At 45.6% G+C, this 24097-nt stretch overlaps 1 long non-coding RNA gene across 1 annotated transcript; it reads left to right on the forward strand.

The window, feature by feature from the left end:
* The first annotated feature begins 12855 nt into the window (after window positions 1-12855).
* Window positions 12856-15045, forward strand: LOC143419892 (uncharacterized). The gene is made up of 3 exons (XR_013099914.1): window positions 12856-13396; window positions 13497-13556; window positions 14885-15045. It is a non-coding gene; the product is annotated as an uncharacterized LOC143419892 (long non-coding RNA).
* Window positions 15046-24097: the final 9052 nt, after the last annotated feature.

A 24097-nucleotide genomic window follows, 5' to 3' on the forward strand; every position in this document is an offset into this window, starting at 1 on the left:
TAGGATTTGATTTACATGTTACTGAGTGCTGATTAGCAGGTATCTGTGTCTGTGTGATACTCCTACAGAGTCTTTAAATGCAAGCTGGCCAATTTAGGATCCTCACAGAAGCTTTGGGTTAACTGTGCTTAAATATATGAAAACAGTTTAAAGACGGAATTAAAGTTAAAGACTTTTGCACCAAATACCAACTACACACACTGAGGGGAACAGTAGGAACCAAGCTGTTCCGCTAGATGAACAGATGATCAGACACAGACAGAGGGAAGGACACCGGTGGGAAGGACACAGGTGGGAAGGACACAGGTGGGAAGGACACAGATGGGAAGGACACAGGCGGGAAGGACACAGGCAGGAAGGACACAGATGGGAAGGACACAGGCAGGAAGGACACAGGTGGGAAGGACACAGATGGGAAGGACACAGGCGGGAAGGACACAGGCGGGAAGGACACAGGCGGGAAGAACACAGGTGGGAAGGACACAGGTGGGAAGAACACAGGTGGGAAGGACACAGGCAAGAAGGACACAGATGGGAAGGACACAGGCAGGAAGGACACAGGCGGGAAGAACACAGGCAGGAAGGACACAGGCAAGAAGGACACAGATGGGAAGGACACAGGCAGGAAGGACACAGGCGGGAAGAACACAGGTGGGAAGGACACAGGCAAGAAGGACACAGATGGGAAGGACACAGGTGGGAAGGACACAGGTGGGAAGGACACAGGCAGGAAGGACACAGGCAGGAAGGACACAGGTGGGAAGGGCACAGGCAGGAAGGACACAGGTGGGAAGGACACAGATGGGAAGGGCACAGGCAGGAAGGACACAGGTGGGAAGGACACAGGTGGGAAGCTGGATCAAACATGCAGCTGTGGAGCATTGTGCAGCTCTGCTGCAGCGAGGATTTTATTTAAATGATTCTTTACGTTCAGTCGTTCTAAAACTGTGAAGTCTGTGCACTGAAATCCGTCACCTGGTGTCTTAGCCTCTTAATTTAGCTGACCCTTAATAGCAGGTGGTCACACACTTAAGTGGCTCATTTTGTCCTCCCTCACCCCTAACCATAACCTTATCCTCCTCGATCTTTAATGCTAACCCTGAAGAAAACAAGAGTCAAGAGAAAACAGAGAATTCAAAAGCTTCTGGTTTCATTGGCAGCACAGCTGGATCACTGTGTTCTTCATCTGTGGTTGGACTTCAGTCCACTCAGACTGACCCATGTGTTTATTTGTTTTTAAAAAAATATTTTTAAAGCTTTACTCGGCTATGAGTTTCACGAAATAATCAAAGTGCTTTTGGTTTTATTTGTTTGCATGATCACAGGATTGAAAGTGACTGCAAAGCTTTACGAGTGCCTTATTAGCTGTTTCATTGTGAGCAGTGATGTTTTATTTTGTTGGTAATAAAATGATTAAAAACTTTAAAGATTTTACATTTTTTCCCCCAAATTTATTTCTTTTAAAAAAGTTAAAGAACCACAAATAGCCACATACGAACAACTAACACCTGATGATGGTTATGTTGATCAGTCCTAACAGGCTCAAATGTTCAAATGTGCTTTTTAGGTACCTGCATTTCTTTCTTTCTGTTTGTTTTTTGGGTTAAAAATAATTCTTCAGATTGTAAAAACTGCCATTTGTAGACATTTTTTGTCATGCACAGATTTTGTGAATAATGATGCAGAACATGAGGCATGTTGGGGTAAAAATAAAAAAAAAAAGTTTGGTTTAGGAGATCATGAAGCAGTAAGGTCCAAACATGAAAACGGGGGAAAAGGAGAAACTCAGGGGTCTGAGTTTCCTTCACACACACACACACACACACACACACACACACACACACACACACACACACATGCATACACACACACACGCACCACCATCCCCCTCACGTTTGCGGGTAATGGATTTTTATCAGGGCAACAGTATCAGGGCTGATTTTGACGAGTCCCTCGGCTGCTCTGCGATTCCTTTTGAAATCCCTTTCTTTAGTAGTCTTGTTCAAGTAGCCCGAGGCCATGGCCCTCAGAGATCACAATGTTATTAATACAAACATGTCAAACCGCATGCTGAAATTCAAAACAGAGGTGCCAAAATGTCAAGGTGTCAAACTCCTGAAATATAAATTATGCTTTAATATTCCTAAGCACTACACAAAATATGCTTCAGTGCATAAAAAGAGTGATGCAGACCAGTGTTTAATATTTCAGCGTAATGTCACCACGGCGGCGGCGGCAGAGGGGATTCGCCGACGGCCGCGGTCCCGCCTGTGATCTGGAATTTTTAGAGATGCCGGCAGGATTAATGACTGGACTTTGTGTAGCCCCCCAGCCCGCTGCAGCATGTGGAGAGAACTCAAGGACGTCTGCTGAGAGAACAAAACTGCAGCTAATTATCAGCTAATATCCCCAATTTCTTTATTTTCTGCTGCTGTTTGGAGGCTTCACTCTGGGTCCGCCGTGACACGAGCTCAATCTGCTTAAACACGCACGCTTCACCTTTAAATCTGCCGCGTGGCGTGTTTTAATGGTCCTCACTCCAAATCATTATGAATCTGTCACCAGGTGGTCACGGGCCAAATTGGGGGGGTGGGGGGGGCGTGTAAATGCTGTGTAGACCAACAGGCGGGTGGGTGGAAATACAGGATGTTATTTTTCCTGTATTTCCAAATATAGGACATGATAATGATAATTGTGGCTCATTTTATTTTTTGTTTGTTTTATGTTTCCTGATTCCTGAGATTCATACAGAAATCAGTGTCCAACTGTCCACTCACTGTCATCCTCCTGCCATTCACCTGACCGCCTTTGAGCCTTTTGTTGTCAGCATTCCTCGTGTTATTCCACTTTTTTTTTCTTTGTGCTTCCAGTGAAACAGCTTACCTCAGGGTCACTTCCTGCTGACAGGTATACACAGAGGGCTAATTGCAAAATGAGACAAAGGTGGGAACAGTTAGGACGAAGCAGACAGCGAGGGGGGCCGGGAAACAAAGGCAGGAAGTACACGCACGCACGCACACACATGCACACAAAGACAGGAGAAAACTAACCTTCAAAGTAAAACAGGAAGTAAGATAAGATAAGATAAGTCCTACTTACACAAAATTGGAAAACTGTCCTACACTGGCACAACTAAGCACAACACAGTAAACCTTGAAGTGGATTTTTAAAAAGTGCAAGAAGGTATGACTTAATAAACCAAAGAATGAATGTTTATTGCACATTATTGCCCGTCCAAAAAGTCCAGAGGGGCAGCCAATCAGGTCAGCTGTTAGCACTGATTAAGGCTAATGCTATCCTTGAGTAAGAAATGAAGGAACAGGGAAACTAAAGCATGAGTGACTACACATGTTTTTCGTTCCCACTGTCACCAAGTGCTTGCTCGTAGTTGGTCATCTGATTGTTGAGGTTTTGTCTGCTTTGTTGTAGAGTATTTACCGTACAATATAAAGCACACTGAGGTGGCTTTTGTTGTGAGTCAGTGCTCTCTGATCTGTAAAATCCCTCCTCGGGCCTCAGCCTTAAATCACTGAAATCATTACTGATGACCGGGACTGAAGGATGGGCGGGATCTCATTCACGGGTCATAGCTGTTAATTTAAGATAACTTTTGGTTGTCTCAGTAAAGCTTCAGAGGTTTGACTGTTTTCTGATTCAATGCAGTCCAGTTTAAAGTCAGCAGGGCTGCTAACGAGCTTCCCCTGACATCTGTCCATGAACACCTAACGACCTCAGATGATCAGGATAACATCAGTATTTACAGCTCCTTCTCGTAGTTACCAGTCGGCATCTGCGGCACCAGTTGACAACCAGTTAAACGGCTCCATTGCACTCTTCACATCACGCCCGTCACCTTCAGCGACCGTGAACGTCTGATGCGAGGCCGTCTCACATCTGTGGCAGGAGAGGCTGGGAACCATCCGGAAAGGCAGAGTTACCTGATGTGTTTTGTCACCTCTTCTGGTTGCCTGAGCAGGCGTTTGCGTTTGACAGCTCGCTCCGGGGCTCGCGAGTGTCGGACCGCATCTGCTGTGGCTGCTCTTCCTCCCGCCAGCTTCTCTTCATGACATCTGAAACGAGCCAGAGCAGCGGCGGTTTACACATGAAATGCTCAGGCCACTCAGCCCTGTGAGAGCAAACTGTCAGTCAGCCAGAGCAGGACCTTGAAGCGCTGACCTGCCTGCTGAACTGAGCTGAGCTGCACACCTCTCCTGCACTGGGAGTGGGAGTGAGATATACCATCTATGAGTTTATCTTCTTTCTCTGCACTCTGGTTTCTCCTGGAGTTTTGCAGGAGTAAACAAGGAGGCATCAATTGTTTGCGTCGTTATACAGAGTCTGTTAGAGATTTCTATCCACCTGATCTGAACACATCTCCTGCAGGGAGTCTTTGCAGAGCCTTCGATGTTAGTCGGTGTTGCTGGCACACATGTTTGCATTAAGTGTTAATCACCCTGTGCTTGTGTGCCAGTGTTTTATATACAGAGGAACACTTTTGTCCCTCTAGTTTTCCTCCTTCAAATTCCCAGCGACACTTTCAGTCTCCCTCCAGGAATTTGCTGACATTGGTGAATCTTTATTTTGATGCTATGATTATTATTCCTCGCAGCGAAAACATGCAGTGCACAGGAGACACTGACAGTACTGAACTGAACCCACCAATCACAACAGTGTGAGTTAGGGTGTAGGGTTCAGAGGGGGTGGAGGGTATAGCATTAACCATCCAATGTGTATTTGTTATTTTATTCATGTGTAAAGGAAATGGCTAACTTAAATCAGGCTGATTTTTGTTAGCTGTGGTGTTTTATTATATTGAATACTCAGCTGTAAATTAGTATAATTGTCATTTCTCCCCTTCAGGAACTGTGGATTGAAATTAGCTAGCAGCTGAATCTGGTGTAATGCATCTTTTCTCTTAGGTCGTCATGTTTTCTGTACGTGGTCCTCGACAGATTTAACTAAACTGAGTCAAGGAAAGTTCTTTAACCCACTTCCATCATGAAACTTCCACAGCGATGCTGTTTGCTCTCCTCCTTTAATCATCTCAACTGAAAGTTGTCCAACATTTTGAGAAAGACTTCCCAGAGGTCCAAGCCTCGCAGACTAGCTAGCAGCTACCTCCGCCTGTCAGTCAAAGAGGCCACACCCCTAATGATGCAAACTTGAAACCTTAATACAATTTAATCAGGTGAGTTAACCAAAAAAAAACGTTTAACAGACCAAAGCAGTTTTTGGATCAGGCTGTAAACACGAGCACTGACTCTCTGCTGGAGCCCCCGGTGGATGTCAGAGGAACTGCAGCGCTTCTAAGCAACCACACTGAAAGGTCAAAGGTTGGAGTAAACAAGAAGAACCCAGTGTAAGTGTCGCAGTAATGTTTTGTGTTTTGAGTCCTGTCAGTCGGGACTGTGTCGAGCAGCTGCGTGGTGGACAGTCGGAGGCGGACTCTGTCACCGATGACCATTTCCGATGATGCTGATCCTCTGACCTGCTCTTACGTTCGTCCTCCTCCTCTTCTTCACACTCTCACACTCTGCAGTGGTGCGGATGACCTCTCCCTGCAGCTTCAGAAGAACCCGTCTCCTGTCCAGCTTCTTCTATCAGCCCTCCCATTGCACGCTGACACCGCGGCGGCGGCACATCAAAGAGGGCCGCGTTTGATGCTAACCATCAATATGCATTTCATCCTGCACCACTTTCTTCCCAGCATTCCTCCTCTGCGTCTCCTCTCTGCTGTAATTGCCTTCAGAGCCAATTAGCACAAATTATTTGCGACCGTGCTGGTGGTAAAAACCCAGCGCTTGTCGGCAGAGGTGTCGTGGGGGTCAGGTATATTAGCTCAGTGGCTCTCATTTTCTGCAAAGCTTTCCGGTCTCCACTTGCACAAACAGGCGATCCGCATAACCCGTGTCAACCCTTCCTACATTAATCTCTGTGAGTGCATTATTAGAAGAGCACCGGCTCTCGATTTTTCAAGGCTCACGGGGCACGCTGCCCTAAACATGTGAGACTGGTAAGTATGTTTAGTTAATTTGTTGGGCTGTGTGTTAAGTCGATGTTTGGCTAATGCTGCCAGGGCCATTTCACTGCGGTGCCCGGCTGCATTCCCCCCTCGGAAAATACATGTTTTACTCTGTGAGCCAGATCAAAGCCGCGACGCTGGGATCAAAGGCCGGCATCACGCCGCTTTGGTCACATCTGCGTTGTTTACATGAATGCTAAAGGCACTTATATCAAATATTACCGACTTTGAAAGATGTATGTGTCGAATCAAAGCATTTTGATGTCACTTTTGAAGTACATCAGTGCATTTGGGGATAATTTCCAAAATCTCCCCACAATTACACAACAATTTTGTAAGCCTTAAACAAGATGGGAGGACTAAGCCCCGGCAGAGTGCGCATCGTTTTGCATTCCACCGCATCCCTGCTATCGGCGCCGCCCGTGGGGACGTCAGGGCAGCTCGGCTAGCTGCCCTGACGTCCCCACGGGCGGCGCCGATAGCAGGGCTCGCTGCGTCCACACGATGGACCGAACTCTGCGGGATCAAACGCTCGCCGCATAAGACAGAAACCAGCGGGGAAACAAGGATGCTTACTGTACCGCTCTCTCTCTGCCGAGCTGTTATTTATCTGTTGACCTCAGATTTTCTCGTCTGGGTAATCTTCCCCGACGGGAGGCTGAGGAGGAGGAGGAGGGAGAGAGGTGGGTGAAGGAGGGAGGAGGAGCATAAGGGAGTTCAATGACCTGTGAGCCAGACTGCTGTTGGGCTGGGGGCTAAACAACCACAGGAACTTGGACCCCCCTCCTCCTCTTTACCTCTAACTGGATTATAGACCTCGCCATTCCATCTCTTAAGCAGCCCTCACCCCTCCTTCCATCCGAGGCCTCTTCACTCTTTCTCTACGCTCCTCCGTTCCCTCCAGGTGGAGAGGAGGTGCAGGGATAGGCTGGGACGCAGAGCACCTACTCCTAGATCCTAACCCCCCTTCCCTTCGCTCCTCGCTTGCTGTCTTTCCCTCTGTCTCTGTGCCAGCAGCTGACCCCTGACAGAGTGGTATGTGTTGGAGATAAGTATGTCAGGACTCAGGAGGAATGTAAGGTTCAGTGGTTTGGGGTGATCTGCAGCGTCTGGCTCTGTTTCACCGCCGGGACTCACTCAGCTTCCAAAGGCGGCTTCTTATCTCAACACACACACACACACACACACACACACACACACACACACACACACACACACACTCTCGTTTTGATATCTTAGTGAGGACATCTAATTGACATAATTAGATAATTATCCTAACCATGAATGCCTAAAAATAATCACAACCCAAACGTAACCCTGACACTAAAATCACATTTTTAGTCTCAAAAATGCCTTCAACTGATGAGGACCGGCACCTTTGTCCTCACAAGTGACTGTTGGTCCCCACAAAGATATCTAAACAGGTACACACACACACCTAAATAACTCGTATTTAAGAGTACAACACGACAATATTTCAGAGAAAAAAAATTCTATATATCCTCCTCATCATATTATTGATATTATTCACTTCAGAAAAACCCTCAATTGCAGAAAGCTGCAGTTCCTCTAACGTCCAGCAGAGGCAGCAGTGAGTCTATCCCCATAGACTCCCATGTTAAAACTTGATGATATACAGTGGGGCAAAAAAGTATTTAGTCAGCCACCGATTGTGCAAGTTCTCCCACTTAAAATGATGACAGAGGTCAGTAATTTGCACCAGAGGTACACTTCAACTGTGAGAGACAGAATGTGAAAAAAAAAATCCATGAATTCACATGGTAGGATTTGTAAAGAATTTATTTGTAAATCAGGGTGGAAAATAAGTATTTGGTCACCTCAAACAAGGAAAATCTCTGGCTCTCACAGACCTGTAACGTCTTCTGTAAGAAGCTTTTCTGTCCCCCACTCGTTACCTGTATGAATGGCACCTGTTTGAACTCATCATCTGTATAAAAGACACCTGTCCACAGCCTCAAACAGTCAGACTCCAAACTCCGCCATGGCCAAGACCAAAGAGCTTTCGAAGGACACCAGGAAAAGTATTGTAGACCTGCACCAGACTGGGAAGAGTGAATCTACAATAGGCAAGCAGCTTGGTGTGAAAAAATCAACTGTGGGAGCAATCATCAGAAAATGGAAGACATACAAGACCACTGATAATCTCCCTCGATCTGGGGCTCCACGCAAGATCTCATCCCGTGGGGTCAAAATGATCATGAGAACGGTGAGCAAAGATCCCAGAACCACACGGGGGGACCTGGTGAATGACCTGCAGAGAGCTGGGACCAAAGTAACAAAGGTCACCATCAGTAACACACTACAACGGCAGGGAATCAAATCCCGCAGTGCCAGACGTGTTCCGCTGCTGAAGCCAGTGCATGTCCAGGCCCGTCTGAAGTTTGCCAGAGAGCACATGGATGATACAGCAGAGGATTGGGAGAATGTCATGTGGTCAGATGAAACCAAAGTAGAACTTTTTGGTATAAACTCAACTCGTCGTGTTTGGAGGAAGAAGAATACTGAGTTGCATCCCAAGAACACCATACCTACTGTGAAGCATGGGGGTGGAAACATCATGCTATGGGGCTGTTTTTCTGCCAAGGGGACAGGACGACTGATCCGTGTTAAGGACAGAATGAATGGGGCCATGTATCGTGAGATTTTGAGCCAAAACCTCCTTCCATCAGTGAGAACTTTGAAGATGAAACGAGGCTGGGTCTTCCAACATGACAATGATCCAAAACACACCGCCCGGGCAACAAAGGAGTGGCTCCGTAAGAAGCATTTGAAAGTCCTGGAGTGGCCTAGCCAGTCTCCAGACCTCAACCCCATAGAAAATCTGTGGCGGGAGTTGAAAGTCCGTGTTGCTCGGCGACAGCCCCAAAACATCACTGCTCTCGAGAAGATCTGCATGGAGGAATGGGCCAAAATACCAGCTACTGTGTGTGCAAACCTGGTAAAGACCTATAGTAAACGTTTGACCTCTGTTATTGCCAACAAAGGTTATGTTACAAAGTATTGAGTTGTATTTTTGTTATTGACCAAATACTTATTTTCCACCCTGATTTACCAATAAATTCTTTACAAATCCTACCATGTGGATTCATGGATTTTCTTTTCACATTCTGTCTCTCACAGTTGAAGTGTACCTCTGGTGCAAATTACTGACCTCTGTCATCATTTTAGGTGGGGGAACTTGCACAATCGGTGGCTGACTAAATACTTTTTTGCCCCACTGTACTTGATGATACTTGCAGCATGGAACACAAACTGTTCTCTTTCAATAATTCCCCCTTCATAACACCTGTGCAGGGAGAGAGGATGTTTTTATAACACCTGTTTAAACTGCATTAAGTTTGAGCCCCGCCCACAATGAAAGTCCAGAGGCAAAAACATAAAACCAGTCAAAAACCTCCAATCAGCAGAAGCAGCTCCATCTGTCTTTACTAACACCCCTCAGTGGTGTCATGTTGTGAATGTGCAGTTGTCAGTGTTGGAAACAGTTTTGTTCATTAAGGATTGTGCGCTTCATGCTTTGCGTATCTGATTGATATGATTGGAGCTGTGAAGGAGACAGGTGCACAGGTAATACAGGTTTTCATTGCAGCTGGTTGCTTTCTTATAATCCAGGATAATGCTTGAAAACCTCTGTGAGTATTTTGTAGCATTCATGAAATGAAGACCAGTGCACTGATGCATGGTACACGGTCCAGCACCACGATGCACCCAAACAGTCTGTGCATGCAGCACGCTGTCTCTACCTGACCGACTCCTGCCAATCTTTTACTGGACACAGTCTTACTGGGGAAGAACCTAAACTACAACGCAGCAAGTTCAGGTGGACTTTAAAGAACTTTGACAGGTACGACCGCCTGGAAACAGTGTAGAAATCAACCTGTTCATCCTAATGTGGCCACTTCTGGTTCCAAAAATCAACATGGCAGTGCCAAAGTCAGAATCATATTAGTGATGTCACAGCAGCTACCTCCATCTTTTATGTACAGTTTAAGTTTAAAGAGCATAAAGTGGTTCAAACTGTACCTGACACAGACATACCTGACTGTTTGTTTCTTAGGTGAGGCTGCTGGAGCACACGGCTGGTTTCTGACCCCTTTTTCCTTAAAGGTGTGTGTGTGTGTGTGTGTGTGTGTGTGTGTGTGTGTGTGTGTGTGTGTGTAGGTGCTGTTTCTGTTTTGAACAAACAGCAAATAGCCGTTCTTTATTCACAAAAAAGGAGGCGGATGCACTGCTCAGCTCACAGAGTCAGGCTCTGATGTGCAGTTCAGCTCCATCCTGCGGTGTCTTCTGGCCGAGGCGGGTCACCGCATGCTAATACTGGCTCATGAAATATCAGCCTGCATAGGAACAAACACTCTTGCAACAAACGGCCTGTATTAGTGTGAGTGAACGATCACAGGGCAGGATCTGCTGGGCTGCCCACCTCTGCAGCTCACTTTCTTCAGCTGCGTGCAGCCTTGTTGTGTATTTACTGCTGTCGTCCGCAGGGTCGGCCTCTAATCGGTGTTGTGTGTGTTTTTCGGGGTATGAACTGATGCAGCAGCGGCCCTCAGCGTCTGTCACTCTGACTCAGTGGCTCAGCTCAATGCTAGCCTGTAATTCTTCTCCCCTCTCTCGCCCCTGGAGGGCAACATCAGGCCCATAAACCCAGAGAGAGAAGGGCTGACACGCACTCACTCTCAGAAAACACAGAGTGTGTGTGTGTGTGTTTAGTCCTCTGGAGCTGAGCTTGTACCTTACCTCTGGGCAGAATATGGGTCTCAGCTTGACAGCCGACACTATAATTCCCCACTGCGACCCCTGATAGGCAGGGTCAGTACAATATCACCATCACGCTGGCCGCCATGGGCCAGCCTGAGGAGAGGAGGGGTTTGTCCACCGCCCCCTTCCTCGTAGATACAGTGTGAATCCAATTACCCGCTTTGTCTCTGGCCAGAGTGCAATCCAAGATGCATGGCAGGGGAACGCGGGGCGAGGAGGAATAACACCGCCGTCACTGCAATTTCACAACCCGTCCTAAACGCTGCTCTGCAAACACAGGAACACTGCATGTGATTATATGATTTATACTTGTTGGGGTTTTTCATACAATAATAGTCTGAATGTACTGAGTAGCTTTGCAGCAAGCCGGGCATAGAAATAACAGCCTTGTACAGAAACAGGCACAGTTCAGTTCACATTGCACCAAATCAAAACAACACTCACTTTATAGGTGCTTCATATTGTGAGGTGAAGACGCTGCAGTAATACAGAAAAACCCCATCATGCTTAGAGATGGCACGATACCACTTTTTTATGTCCGATACCGATATCATAAATTTGGATATCTGCCGATACCGATATGAATCCGATATAGTGTTTTTTAATCAACAAAACTGTTTTTTAAATATCTTGCTGAATTTTGTATAAGTTCATACTCAAGTTTAAAACAACAACTACACTAAAGCTATTCTGTTATACCTGTATACAAAAAAAATATTTCATAGTTCAGCAATACTGATCAAGCTAATAAACTTAAACCTACACCATCCTCCCTATTCTGGTATTTTAAAGAGTACTTAGTGTAAATATTAAGCAACCTAACTAATAGGGTTCCAACTCCCAGCAACAACAAAAATAAATAAATAAAAAATAGGGAACCACCCCTCACGCTCCACCTCATGATGCTTAATCGACGTAATCAACCTTAATTTGATGCAGTGTGAAAAAAAATGCACAGAAATCAAAAATTTTTCAAGAAATATTAAATAGATTCAACATCTTTCTTCAACAAAATTGCAGACTGCACAGATGGTACCTTCCCAAGGGAAAAAGTACTATAGCTTACTAGGGTATATATATTAGACTTAATAGTTACTATATACAGTAATTGACTTCTATACATTTTACATCAAATTAAAACTTTGAGTGTCAGATAATTATTTATTAAAAGCTCGACATTTTAAATGAGAATAAGAAAGAAAAGTATGTCTTTGTGCCCCCTTTTCCCTGTTAATGCCCTATCGGCCCCCCTGGCTAAACTTTGCTAGATCCGCCCCTGCACAGTTACCAGCGTCAGCTACGTAGAAAAAGATCCTCGAGTAGAAAGTAATATTAAATACATTCTAACAACAGCTGATCAAGCTTAAACGTGCTGCTGTTGTTCAGCCGCTGGTTTCCTCTTTCTGGTGCAAAGTGGGCCAAAAGCAAACTAGAGAGACGGACTCCTGACAGAAAAGCCGATCAGCTGATCGTTAAGCAGTTTCATGATTGAAGTAGCAGCAGGAGAGGCAGTCGCTCCATATATCGCTTGTTAAGCTTAACGCAGGAATGCTTTACAAACATTCAGAGATGGACTTACACACTTGCTTTACTTCTCTCGGGATAACTTTGTCGGAGATGAAATGCCGGGTTGCTAGCGAAGCTCCAAATGCTATCCAGACCACCGACAGGTCCCGCATGCCACAGCCGCTCTATCACGTGATGCATACTGCTCCGACGTGCTAACGTTCTGAGGTGAGTTACGGCGTGTTGCAAGTTTTGTGAGGTGCTTTCGTGATATTTAATGGATCGATTACATTTTTTATTTTTCTCCGATATCCGATCCAGTAATTTAGGTCAGTATCGGACCGATACCGATACGTAATATCGGATCGGTCCATCTCTAATCATGCTCCCTGTGAGCAAGCAGCGGCAACAGGGGAAAGGAAAAACTAAATTTTAACAGGAAGAAGCAAAAAAGTCCAGACTGTGACTCAGCTGCTTTTGAGCCATTCAGAGGTGGACCTACAGGTGTGTTTCAGATCATTGCATTACCCAAGTGCTCTTGAGCTTTGGAGCAGGAAGCGACGGACGGACATCCTCCTTCAGGGTTTTGTGGTCGAGAGCAGAGTTCATGGTTCCCTCAGTTACAGCAGCAGCGCAGCCCAGACCGTCACACCACCACTGACTGCTGCTGTGCAGACGTAACGAGACCTTCAAACCTTCCAGAAAGTTCCGCTTTTGTCTCGTCTGTCCACAGAATATTTCCCAGAAGTCTCGGGGCTCTTCCAGATGTTTCTTGGCAGATGTGAGATGAGCCTTTATACTGTTTTGGTCAGCGCTGGATGGAGGCCATTTTGGCTCTGTCTTTTTCTCATCATTGCAACTTGACCTCTGACCTTAATTGAACCCGGTGAGGCTTGCAGTTCTTTAGATGTGGTGATGAGTTCTTCCGTGACCTCCCGGATGAGTCGTTGATGTTTTCTCGGAATAATTTTGGTCGGCCGGTCGTTCCTGGGAAGAACGAGAAGCTTCTCCATGTGTGGATGATGGTTCTCACTGTGGCTCACTGGATCTCCAAAGCCTCAGAAATGTCTTTGCAGACTGACAGAGGTCAGTGACTTTGTTTCTTCAGATCGTGGCATGACGTGCTGCTTGTTGCCATCTCTAAGGCTGCTTCAGCTTCTATTACAGTGATTTCTTGCCTCAGCAGGTGTGGCAGTTATCAGGCCTGGGTGTGGGAGAGAAACTGAACTCAGCTCTCCAAATGCAGGTAATCACAGTTAATTCATGATTTAACATTAATCACTTTTTTCACACAGAGCAGATGGTTTGGATACATTTTTTCCCATTTAATCAAAATGAAATAATTGCCTAAAAACTGCATTTTGTATTTACCCAGATTGTCTTTGCCTAATTTTAGGATGAGTTTGATGATCTGAAATGTCTAAAGATAACCAATCAAGATGGGGCAAAGACTTTGGTTTTATTAGACATAAACTGATATGCATATAGTTTCATCTTTAATTTTATTGTGTGTGACTGTAATGCTGGCTTTGGTGAGAGCAATAACATTACGAGTGCGCACAGCATGTTGTGCCTCGGATGATCTGATATCGTCGTGTTGGTTTTGTTCCCAGATCAACATAGTAAATGTTGTTCCAGGATCAACTTTGCAAGTGACCAATCACATTGTTGTGATGTTATTCTTTGGCGCCTTAAGCCATTCGTGCATTTATGAAATTCCAGTGTTGCAAGGACAATATTAATTCTGCTCAGTGTTTATTAAAGGGTCAGGGTCCGTTGATCGGCGGACAGAGGCGGTTTCTCGCAGCTTAAGTGAGTTTTTTGTTTTTTACGGCGGTTTTTCCGAAGTCACAAAAGTATGACGTCACAACAATGTGATTGGTCACTTGCAATGTTGATCCTGGAACAACATTTACTATGTTGATCTGGGAACAACACCAACACGACGATATCAGATCGCGCGTTGTGCCTCACAGCCTGCTGCTGCTGCTGTGTGTGTATTTAAACCAGTTCCTGAGAATAGAACAGGCAAAGAGTTAAATGCAGGTTACTGAGTGTGGAAACACGCTGCCACTCGTGATTGCAAAAAAGTGACTTCAGGTCCATTTATCGACTTATTTTTGTCTCTCACCAAACGTGCTCTTATCTTTGACAAGTGCTGCGAACACGCCATGCCTCGCAGCAAAGTAAATATCACAGGCTCGTGTTTCTGCAGCCGACCCAAACTTATTGATTTCCCCCCCTTTTGAAAAATACATTTGAAAAGGCCCCAAGCTATCTGACACTGCTGAGGGCCCTGACACACACGGGCGAGTCTCCAGGCCCCTCGGGTACATCTTGGGACCCGGAGCAGCTCTGGCAGGAGGAGAGGTCAAAGGTTATCCTGTCAGGCCATGTCCTGCAGGTCCCCCTCCCCTGATACTGACGTCCAAATAAATCTCCAACCACCCCACCCCTCCTCCCGACGAAGCAACATGAAAGAGGGCAGAGCCATTACCGCCGGTTACCACAGCAGACGAGCACCACCTCTCTCTGTTTACACTTCACTCCTCCGTCTTCTCTTCCTTCCTCCAGCTCTCTGTCTTATCAGCCCATCCCTCCTCCGCCTGATTCCCTCCTTTGATTCTACGCTTCCTGCGCCTAGTGAAGCTGGCCTTGGACAGCCCGGCTGCTCTGACAGAAAAACGAAGAGCACAATGAAGCTCTGTGGCTTCCTGGGTCCCTCTATCTAATCGCAGCACTTACAACAGCTCAAGGCTTCCAGCTTGCTGTCCCTGAATTTGTCAGTTTCACTGAAGATGCGCATCAGGATGTCTATTGCGCCCGAAAAATAAAATAAATCAAAATCACCTTTTAAATTCCACTTGGATTTTCAAATCTATACTTTTCACACTCGTACACCTGCTGATGTTTTACTCCCAGAGTCTTTGCTCACAGATTTTAACATCCATGTAGATGCTAAAAATGACAGCCTCAACATGGCATTTAATCTGTTATTAGACTCAATTGGCTTCTCTCAAAATGTAAAAGAACCCACCCACCACTTTAATCACACTCTAGATCTTGTTTTAACATATGGCATAGAAACTGAACATTTAACAGTGAAAACCCTCTGCTGTCTGATCATTTCCTGATAACATTTACTTTTACAATAATTGATTACACAGCAGTGGAGAGTAGACTTTATCACAGTAGATGTCTTTCTGAAAGCGCTGTAACTATCCATCCATCTTCATCCGCTTTATCCGAGGCCGGGTCGCGGGGGCAGCAGCCTAAGCGACTAACTAAGTTTAAGAATTTTTTTTAAATTATTATTATTAACCTTTATTTAACCAGGAAAAGTCCCATTGAGATTAAAAACCTCTTTTGCAAGGGAGTCCTGGCCAAGAGGCGACAACACGTTGAAATTACAAAGTTACATACATATTATAAATAACAATTACATTTTAAAAACATTTTTCTCTGGCTCTCTCAATCTGGACTTAAAAGCATTTAATGAAATAAGATCTGCTATCTTCCAGTCTTTTTGCATCATGTTCCATGTGAAAGGGGCAGCATAAGTAAAAGCCCTCTTTCCCAGTTCAGTTCTGGCAAATGGAACATTGAGCAATAAAAGATCGCTTGAACGCAGAATATAATCCACCCACTGTTATCATCTCCAATGCCCTGTACCAACATAGAGCAGAGCAGCTATCTGAACGCTACCCCAACAGAGGTCGATTATCTTGTTAATAATTTCACCTCCTCACTACGTACGACTCTGGATACTGTAGCTCCAGTGAAAACTAAGGTCTCTAATCAGAAGTACCTGACTCCGTGGTATAATTCTCAAACACGTAGCCTAAAGCAGATGACTCGTAAGCTGGAGAGGAAATGGCGTGTCACAAATCTAGACGATCATCATTTAGCCTGGAGAAATAGTTTGCTGCTTTATAAGAAAGCCCTCCGCAAAGCCAGAACATCTTACTATTCATCACTGATTGAAGACAATAAGAACAACCCCAGGTTTCTCTTCAGCACTGTAGCCAGGCTGACAAACAGTCAGAGCTCTTTTGAGCCAACAATCCCTTTAACGTTAACTAGTAATGACTTCATGAACTTCTTCACAAATAAAATTTTTATCATTAGAGAAAAAATTACCAATAATCATCCCACAGATGTAATATTATCTACAGCTACTCTTAGTACCATTGATGTTAAGTTAGACTCTTTTTCTCCAATTGATCTTTCTGAGTTAACTTCAATAATTACTTCCTCCAAACCATCAACCTGTCTTTTAGACCCCATTCCTACAAAACTGCTCAAAGAAGTCCTGCCATTAATTAATGCTTCAATCTTAAATATGATCAACCTATCTCTAATGATCGGCTATGTACCACAGGCCTTCAAGCTAGCTGTAGTTAAACCTTTACTCAAAAAGCATCTCTAGACCCAGCAGTCTTAGCTAATTATAGGCCGATCTCCAACCTTCCTTTCATATCAATCATCCTTGAAAGAGTAGTTGTCAAACAGCTAACAGATCATCTGCAGAGGTTTATTTGAAGAGTTTCAGTCAGGTTTCAGAGCTCATCACAGCACAGAAACAGCTTTAGTGAAGGTTACAAATGATCTTCTTATGGCCTCTGACAGTGGACTCATCTCTGTGCTTGTCCTGCTAGACCTCAGTGCAGCGTTCGATACTGTCGACCATAATATCCTATTAGAGCGATTAGAACATGCTGTAGGTATTACAGGTACTGTGCTGCAGTGGTTTGTATCATATCTATCTAATAGACTCCAGTTTGTGCATGTAAATGGAGAGTCCTCTTCACACACTGAGGTTAATTATGGAGTTCCACAGGGTTCAGTGCTAGGACCAATTCTGTTTACATTATACATGCTTCCCTTAGGCAGCATCATTAGAAGACATAGCATACATTTACACTGCTATGCTGATGACACCCAGCTCTATCTGTCCATGAAGCCAGATAACACACACCAATTAGTTAAACTGCAGGAATGTCTTAAAGACATAAAGACCTGGATGGCCGCTAACTTTCTGCTTCTTAATTCAGATCAAACTGAGGTTATTGTACTCGGCCCTGAAAAGCTTAGAAATATGGTATCTAAGCAGATCCTTACTCTGGATGGCATTACCTTGGCCTCCAGTAACACTGTGAGGAACCTTGGAGTCATTTTTGACCAGGACATGTCCTTCAATGCTCATATTAAACAAATATGTAAGACTGCTTTCTTCCATTTGTGCAACATCTCTAACGTTAGAAATATCCTGATCTTAAATAATCAGGCCCCATTTTATCTTAATGACCTTGTAGTACCATATCACCCTATTAGAGCACTTTGCTCTCACACTGCAGGCCTACTTGTTGTTCCTAGAGTATTTAAAAGGAACAACAAGTAAAACAGCAGATGGCCCCGCCCCTCCCTGAGCCTGGTTCTGCCGGAGGTTTCTTCCTGTTAAAAGGGAGTTTTTCCTTCCCACTGTCGCCAAAGTTCTTGCTCATAGGGGGGTCATATGATTGTTGGGTTTTTCTCTGTATATACTGTACAAGATAAAGCGCTTGAGGCGACTGCTGTTGTGATTTGGCGCTGTATAAATAATATTGAATTGAATTGAATTGAAAAAACTCAATCCCAGCTGAACCTGTCAGGTACAAACAGCGAGAGCTGTATCTTTGCCTTGGTTTAGATAGATAGTGTACTTCTGTACAGCACGCGCTGGTGCCACGTACTCCCTGCTGTAGTATAACTCATGACCCAGTTTGGCTGTTATAGATTTGGAAATGATGACAGTTGACCATCTCTGCCACAATTTCCAGACGTTTACACCTCATCAAGCTCCGTCCTCAATCTTCTACAGTTATGCGCACACTGTGTATACAATCCTGTTTTAACTGCTGTAAAGTTTTAACATGGGAGTCTATGGGGACTGCCTCACTGCTGCCTCTGCTGGGCATTTTGGTAATTTTTTTGAACCCTCATGATCTGGTGGAGCTGAGGTGGATGTGGCTTGCAAAGTGGCTTGCAGAGCTGAAGAAACTGGAAGGGCGAGACGTAGCTAATGCTATGTCTCGCTGTGGTGTGGAACAAAGGAGGACAGGCGGTGATGTTACATTATAGGAAGAACATTTATGGAAGACTGCTGCTCATTTCCTGTTTCAGATGGTATAAATCCATCAGCACATTAGCTCCAAAATTAAACTGTATGCCAGATATGAAGACAAGTGGGGCAGATGTTGTTGCCTCACCTGTGACACCAAGCCTTAGGTACTCCAACCTGGCAGCTGCAGTAGGAGGCGCTCCGAGCGAGCTGACCACAGGTGGTAGATTGATCTATCTGACTGACTTTACAGAGAGAGGTGAGTGGCCGGACTATCTGTCCAAAGTCATGAAGTTGTTTTGTACATGATTGTGTCAGGATTTGCATCTATTGATGTTTGTGGTTGGAGGAGCATGACTGAGCAGCGCATGCATCAATACTTAAAGCCAAACAGCAGATTACACCAGTACAGTGGAATATATAATGATCCATTTTATTCTTAGAAAACGTGGACATTTCTACTAGAAATAAACAACTAATTAATTACAGGAGCTCGGCTGGTGGGTTGTCTGTTCTGTGTCCAACAGCTCAAGCTGCTTACAGCGCTAGCTGGCAAATGAGCGAATGTGATCCATGATATTAACTTGTGTATGATGTCACAGAGTATTGATTTTAGCCATCAGTGAATCCTGTTAAGGCACAAAGCAAAAGTGTGTAACTAACATGTGCTTTCTGCAGTGTTAGCCTAGAAAGCTCTGTGTCCCATATTGCTCACATGCCAAGAGCAATGTAAGACACAGAGCCCGTCTTAGCAGTAAACCGGTAAATTATTATCATATCTTATACCACTGACAGTAAGCAGCAGCTCCAGCGGGTCCACAAAGGTCAAGAAGCACATGGGAGCTCGAAGAGGGGTCAAACGGCTGAGAATAAAACCAAATGTAGGCTTCTTTCAATCAAAGGGGAGGCAGAGAAAACACTGGCAGTTTCCACCCACAGCTCCATCCACCAGAAACCAGCAGCTCGCGCTGCTCAGCCATATGTGTTTCTCTTAGCTGCTTCACAAACACAAGCTGCACAGCGTGTCCCCGTCCCAGCCCATAAGTCACAGTCCAGTCCTGACCTGAGGCAGCGAGAGTGATGGCTTCAGGAAAGGGGGACTTCCTCTGAGGGTAAGGAAGAGCAGAGGGGCGGTGGTGAGGTATGGCTCGGGCAGGAAGCACAGTGTGCGGCAGTCCTGCGAGGACGGACTGCTCGACACTCGACACTTCTTCGTGGCCATGTGCTGCTGGATCGCAAAATGGACCTGAGGGAGATGAGAGGGAGACCTGGGGAGAGAAAAGACTAATTTATGCCTCAGTATGTCCAAAAAGGGCCCGCTGAGGACTCGTCGTATTCCCCGTCTGTTCGTCACGTGCATCGGTCAGAGTTCAGGGAGGACACAGCTGAGGGGAGGCTGAGGGCGTCGCCCTGCAGAAACAGATGAATCACATCGAGGGAACAGAGGAGCAGCCACAGTCAAACACAGTTCCCGTTTCTTTCTTCAGACTTTAAAGTGGCTCTGCTCTGCTTTTCCTGTCATCTATCTCCTGCTCTGGTAGTCGATGTTCATGTTAAACATGGCCAGAGTTTCTATTCATGAGGTCGGTGCGTGCACAAGTAACCCTTATGATAGAAAAACCTTTGTCACAGCTGTTCTACTCCTGCATATGTATGATGTCACAGAGTGTATGTTCTGATATGGTACTCTGAAGCACACAGTTCTGGCTTGTAGGTAGTGTGCTGTAAAGCTAACATGGAAGTGACCATGAATGACCACCAGGGGGCTTCTAGAGGCTGTTCTAGGCTCCGACTGCGTCGGCGTCGGTGCAGCAGTGGGCGCTCTAATGACTCTCAGTGAATGAAGCTAAACGTCTAAAATAATGATTTCCACCTGCTTCCAGACAATAATCATTTATTATATTTTTCTTCACTATATTTTTCTTCATTCTTCATTCCATTTCTACAACGTGTCTGAACTGAACTAAAATAACTCATGACGAGAACCTTCACAGACAAACTCTTGACGACAGCTTCCTGCTACATTCCTGCTAATGTGTGCTGATTGGTTGGTTAAGGATTTAGGACAGGATGTCCTCCCACAATGACACCCTTGTCCAAATTATAGTTACAACAAATAAGATAACTTTTATTAGTCCCACACGTGGGAAATTTGTTTTGTTACAGCAGAAAGTGGACAGTGCAAAGTTACATAGCAAAAATTATAAAAACAGTATAATAATAAGAATAAGATACTGTACACAATAGAATAAGAATAAACTAAAATACTATATACAATAGAATAAAATAGAATAAAAATACTATATACAACTGAGTAAAATACGTTGTCAGGAAAAGAGAATTGCACTTAGTGTCATTGCTGTTGCACATGTTTGGATGTGTGTGTGGAGGCGCGTGGTTCCATGGGGCTTCATTCTGGACGAGCTTAAGAGCGCCCCCTTTTGGAACAGGAAGTCCTCCCTCTGCAATATTTGTAAATTTGAGTTTCCTCTGGTCACTTGATGTGTGATTTTGGTTCCCAATGAATGTTTTGGTCTCAGTTGCTTGTTTGAAGCCCCGCCTACCTACTGCTCAGATCTATGGCTTCACATCTCTGTCTCTCTTCCACATCCCATCTTCCTTCTCTCACCCCAACCAATCACAGCAGATGGCCACGCCCCTCCCTGAGCCTGGTTCTGCCAGAGGTTTCTTCCTGTTAAAAGGGAGTTTTTCCTTCCTGCTGTCGCCAACGTGCTTGCTCATAGGGGGTCATATGATTGTTGGGTTTTCTCTGTATCTATTATTGTAGAATCTTCTGTTTGTGATGAAAGGTGGCTATCAAGGGGGAGGAGCTAAAACAGTTTGAACTGCACTAAGAACCGGGACAAAATAAGTAAGGATTATTTTGAACTGTGAATCATGCAAAGCTCCTCTGATGGAGTCCAAGAATAAAATTGTGGAGCAGATTAGAAACGTTTTCCAGGTTAACTGTGGCAAGTTTGGTGTTTTAAAACAGAACTTATGTGGTATTAACAGCTCCTCAGGTGTAGACGCGCTAAAGGGAAAATCATGCAGTGAACACTAGATCATGAGTTCATGACTCTGGGCTTTCTCCTTCTTGAACAGCGTGAAGCCAAAGATTCGGCCGCAGATAAAGAAGAAGGACAGATTCTCAACAATTATTCTGCTAACACCGTCTGAATGTCAAGTGACTCTCAGGTCCTGAACCGAAAGGTCTTCATCAAAGACTAAAGCCTGATGCTTCTGACAAGCTCCCCGCCCGAGTCCAAACATCTTCCTCGTGCCCGATCTGTTCTGGTCCTTTACCCAGACGGCCCCCACCAAAACGCCACTCAGCTTTTTATGTCTCTCTCTTACTGATCCCCAGCGTTCCCCTCTCTGAGGCGTCCCACGAGGGAGACAGGTGAGATGAAACAGGTTGGGGGGAGGCAACGAATCAAAGGAGGAAGAGCAGGTGGGGGTTAAGGAACACAGTGCATGTGCTCGGTGTCATCTGACTTTCAGGCTGGCTTGCTGATCTCCTCTGATGTACAGTACATGACATGGGCCTCGGAGTCCGGCCCCTAATCAAGCCAGCAGACACTGCGGTTGCCCCCCACCCCTGCTCCTCCACCCCCACGGGAAGGAGGCAGCAAACCAGCAGCTGTGTTCACCTCCTCTGCCTCCTCTCCTCCAGTCAGGTGGAATGAGAGGATTGGAGAGGACTGGAAGTGGAACAGAAGGGTATCGGAGTAAAGCCGGAGATATTTGCATGCCTCCCAACGCTTCAGAGCCTCCAATTAGCATCGGAGGCCCTGCTGCCGGCTGCAGGACCCGAGCGCGGTTGGGCCAGCGGTGGCATTCCTGGGCCTGAAGAGGATTAACACACCCCCTCCTCCTCCAATCCTCCGGGTGGGGATGTGCCAACGCCGTGACCCGACCGTGACCGTGTACCTGTAACACCCGAGGTCACTGCAGTCCAGGTGAAAGCGGTCATTAATAACTTGTTCACAGGTCAAATAAAATTTTTGGTTTAAGTTAAAATAATCTGAAGTCAGGTCGTCCTTTACGGTCACTTTTGATCCTAAAGTCATGACGCACAGGTGTCGTTAGGCCGGAGGTTCACTCTAATCCTGTGTCAAAGCCATAAAAAGCATCATAACCGATCACTAAACCAGATTTACTTCATCACACACGAGCCCACAGGCTGTTCGCCAAACCGCCGTCATGTCACACGCAGCACATTTGTCCACAGGTGGGGGTGGCACTCTCAGCTGCAGCGTTTGCTGTTTCAGGGCTGACTTCGTTGTTCAGCCAAGGTGGTTGCTGCTCTGTTTGTGGCCTCTGCTGTTTGTTTAGTGCGTCTATATTTGGAAGTGAGCCTCTCGCAGTGGCTAACACTGATGCCTGGCAGAGAGAGGGTCCTGGGTTCAGTCTGAAGGGCCTTTTTAATGCAGGATGGTTTGGATAGCTGTTCATCGTTTTAGCAGCTAAAAGGTCTGAATGTGGAAATAAACAGGTGATAATATGTGAGTGTCTACAGCTTGTTGAACCGCCAATTTATTCCACGCAGCTTTGTTGCCATATAAGCCTCTCTGTACAGTATATGCTACTGTACCTAATCAGGCTGCTGTTTCACGTGTTTCATCAGCTCGTCATTTTCAGCTGTCGTGCCAACTCGGTCCAGGGCGAGGCCCCCAAGGAGCGGTCCGACTCGAGTACGACTACAAAGACAGCGGCTCAAGCGACTCCAGTTCCCGTACTCGGTGCTTTGGGAGCGGATTCAGAGAAGAAATGAACGTCTGCAGCTGAACAATCAATATTGTCACTGAAGAACGGCGCAGCTCGGAGACCTGAGAGCGGCTGGGGTGAATGTAGGCTTTTAACGTGAACACGTGCAGTCTATTAACACGTTCACCCGTCCGCTGCACGCTTTGTGTGAACCAAGACAACAAACAGGCTTAATTAGCGTTCATCGACACATGAACGTGGTCCCTGAGGCTCACCCGGAGCCTGACGCAGCTCTGAAAGGTTTCTCGGCTGTAAAAACACGACTGCTCGCAGATCAGCAGATAATCACACTGACGGCCTGCAGAGGGTTCATGTTGTTTGCAACAGGAGTGAGGTTCAAACAGCAGCACGACAGGAACAAACACCAGGACAGACGCCTTCTTACCGGACAACAGTTAGAGCTTAATACTGCCGCTCGCTGAGGGTCACGTGACATCTCTGGACCGTCACAACATTAACGTCAGGTCTCAGGCGTCTGCTAAAGTTAGACAAAGTAATATATGACACATTACTCTGACAGTAGTGCATTACCGGAGCTGCCCTGCACAGCAGGGGGCGCTCTAAGACGGTTCTCAAAGAACAGAGCTTGGCGGCTAAAATAATGTGGTCGACCTGAGCTGAAATAAAACCACCTGTCTGTCCGTGAGTTTCTCTCACAGCTAAGCTGATTTTAACTGTAAAACATTCGTGCTGATTGGTCCGTTAAGGGTTTAGCACAGGACATCCTCCTTCGATGGCGCCAGTTTCCTGCGGATGTTAGCAGGGCAGTAAAACCCAGCAGACACTTCCTGTACGCTTTTATTGTGAAACATTTACAGGAACTAGCACCTGTGCAGTGCAGTTTTGTATTTATTCATCCAAATCTGTTTTTAAATAATTCCGTCCTCATTTTTCCTGACGTTACAGAATCAGGTCCA

The sequence above is a fragment of the Maylandia zebra genome, linkage group LG1, assembly GCF_041146795.1.
Source record: "Maylandia zebra isolate NMK-2024a linkage group LG1, Mzebra_GT3a, whole genome shotgun sequence".
NCBI lineage: Eukaryota > Metazoa > Chordata > Actinopteri > Cichliformes > Cichlidae > Maylandia > Maylandia zebra.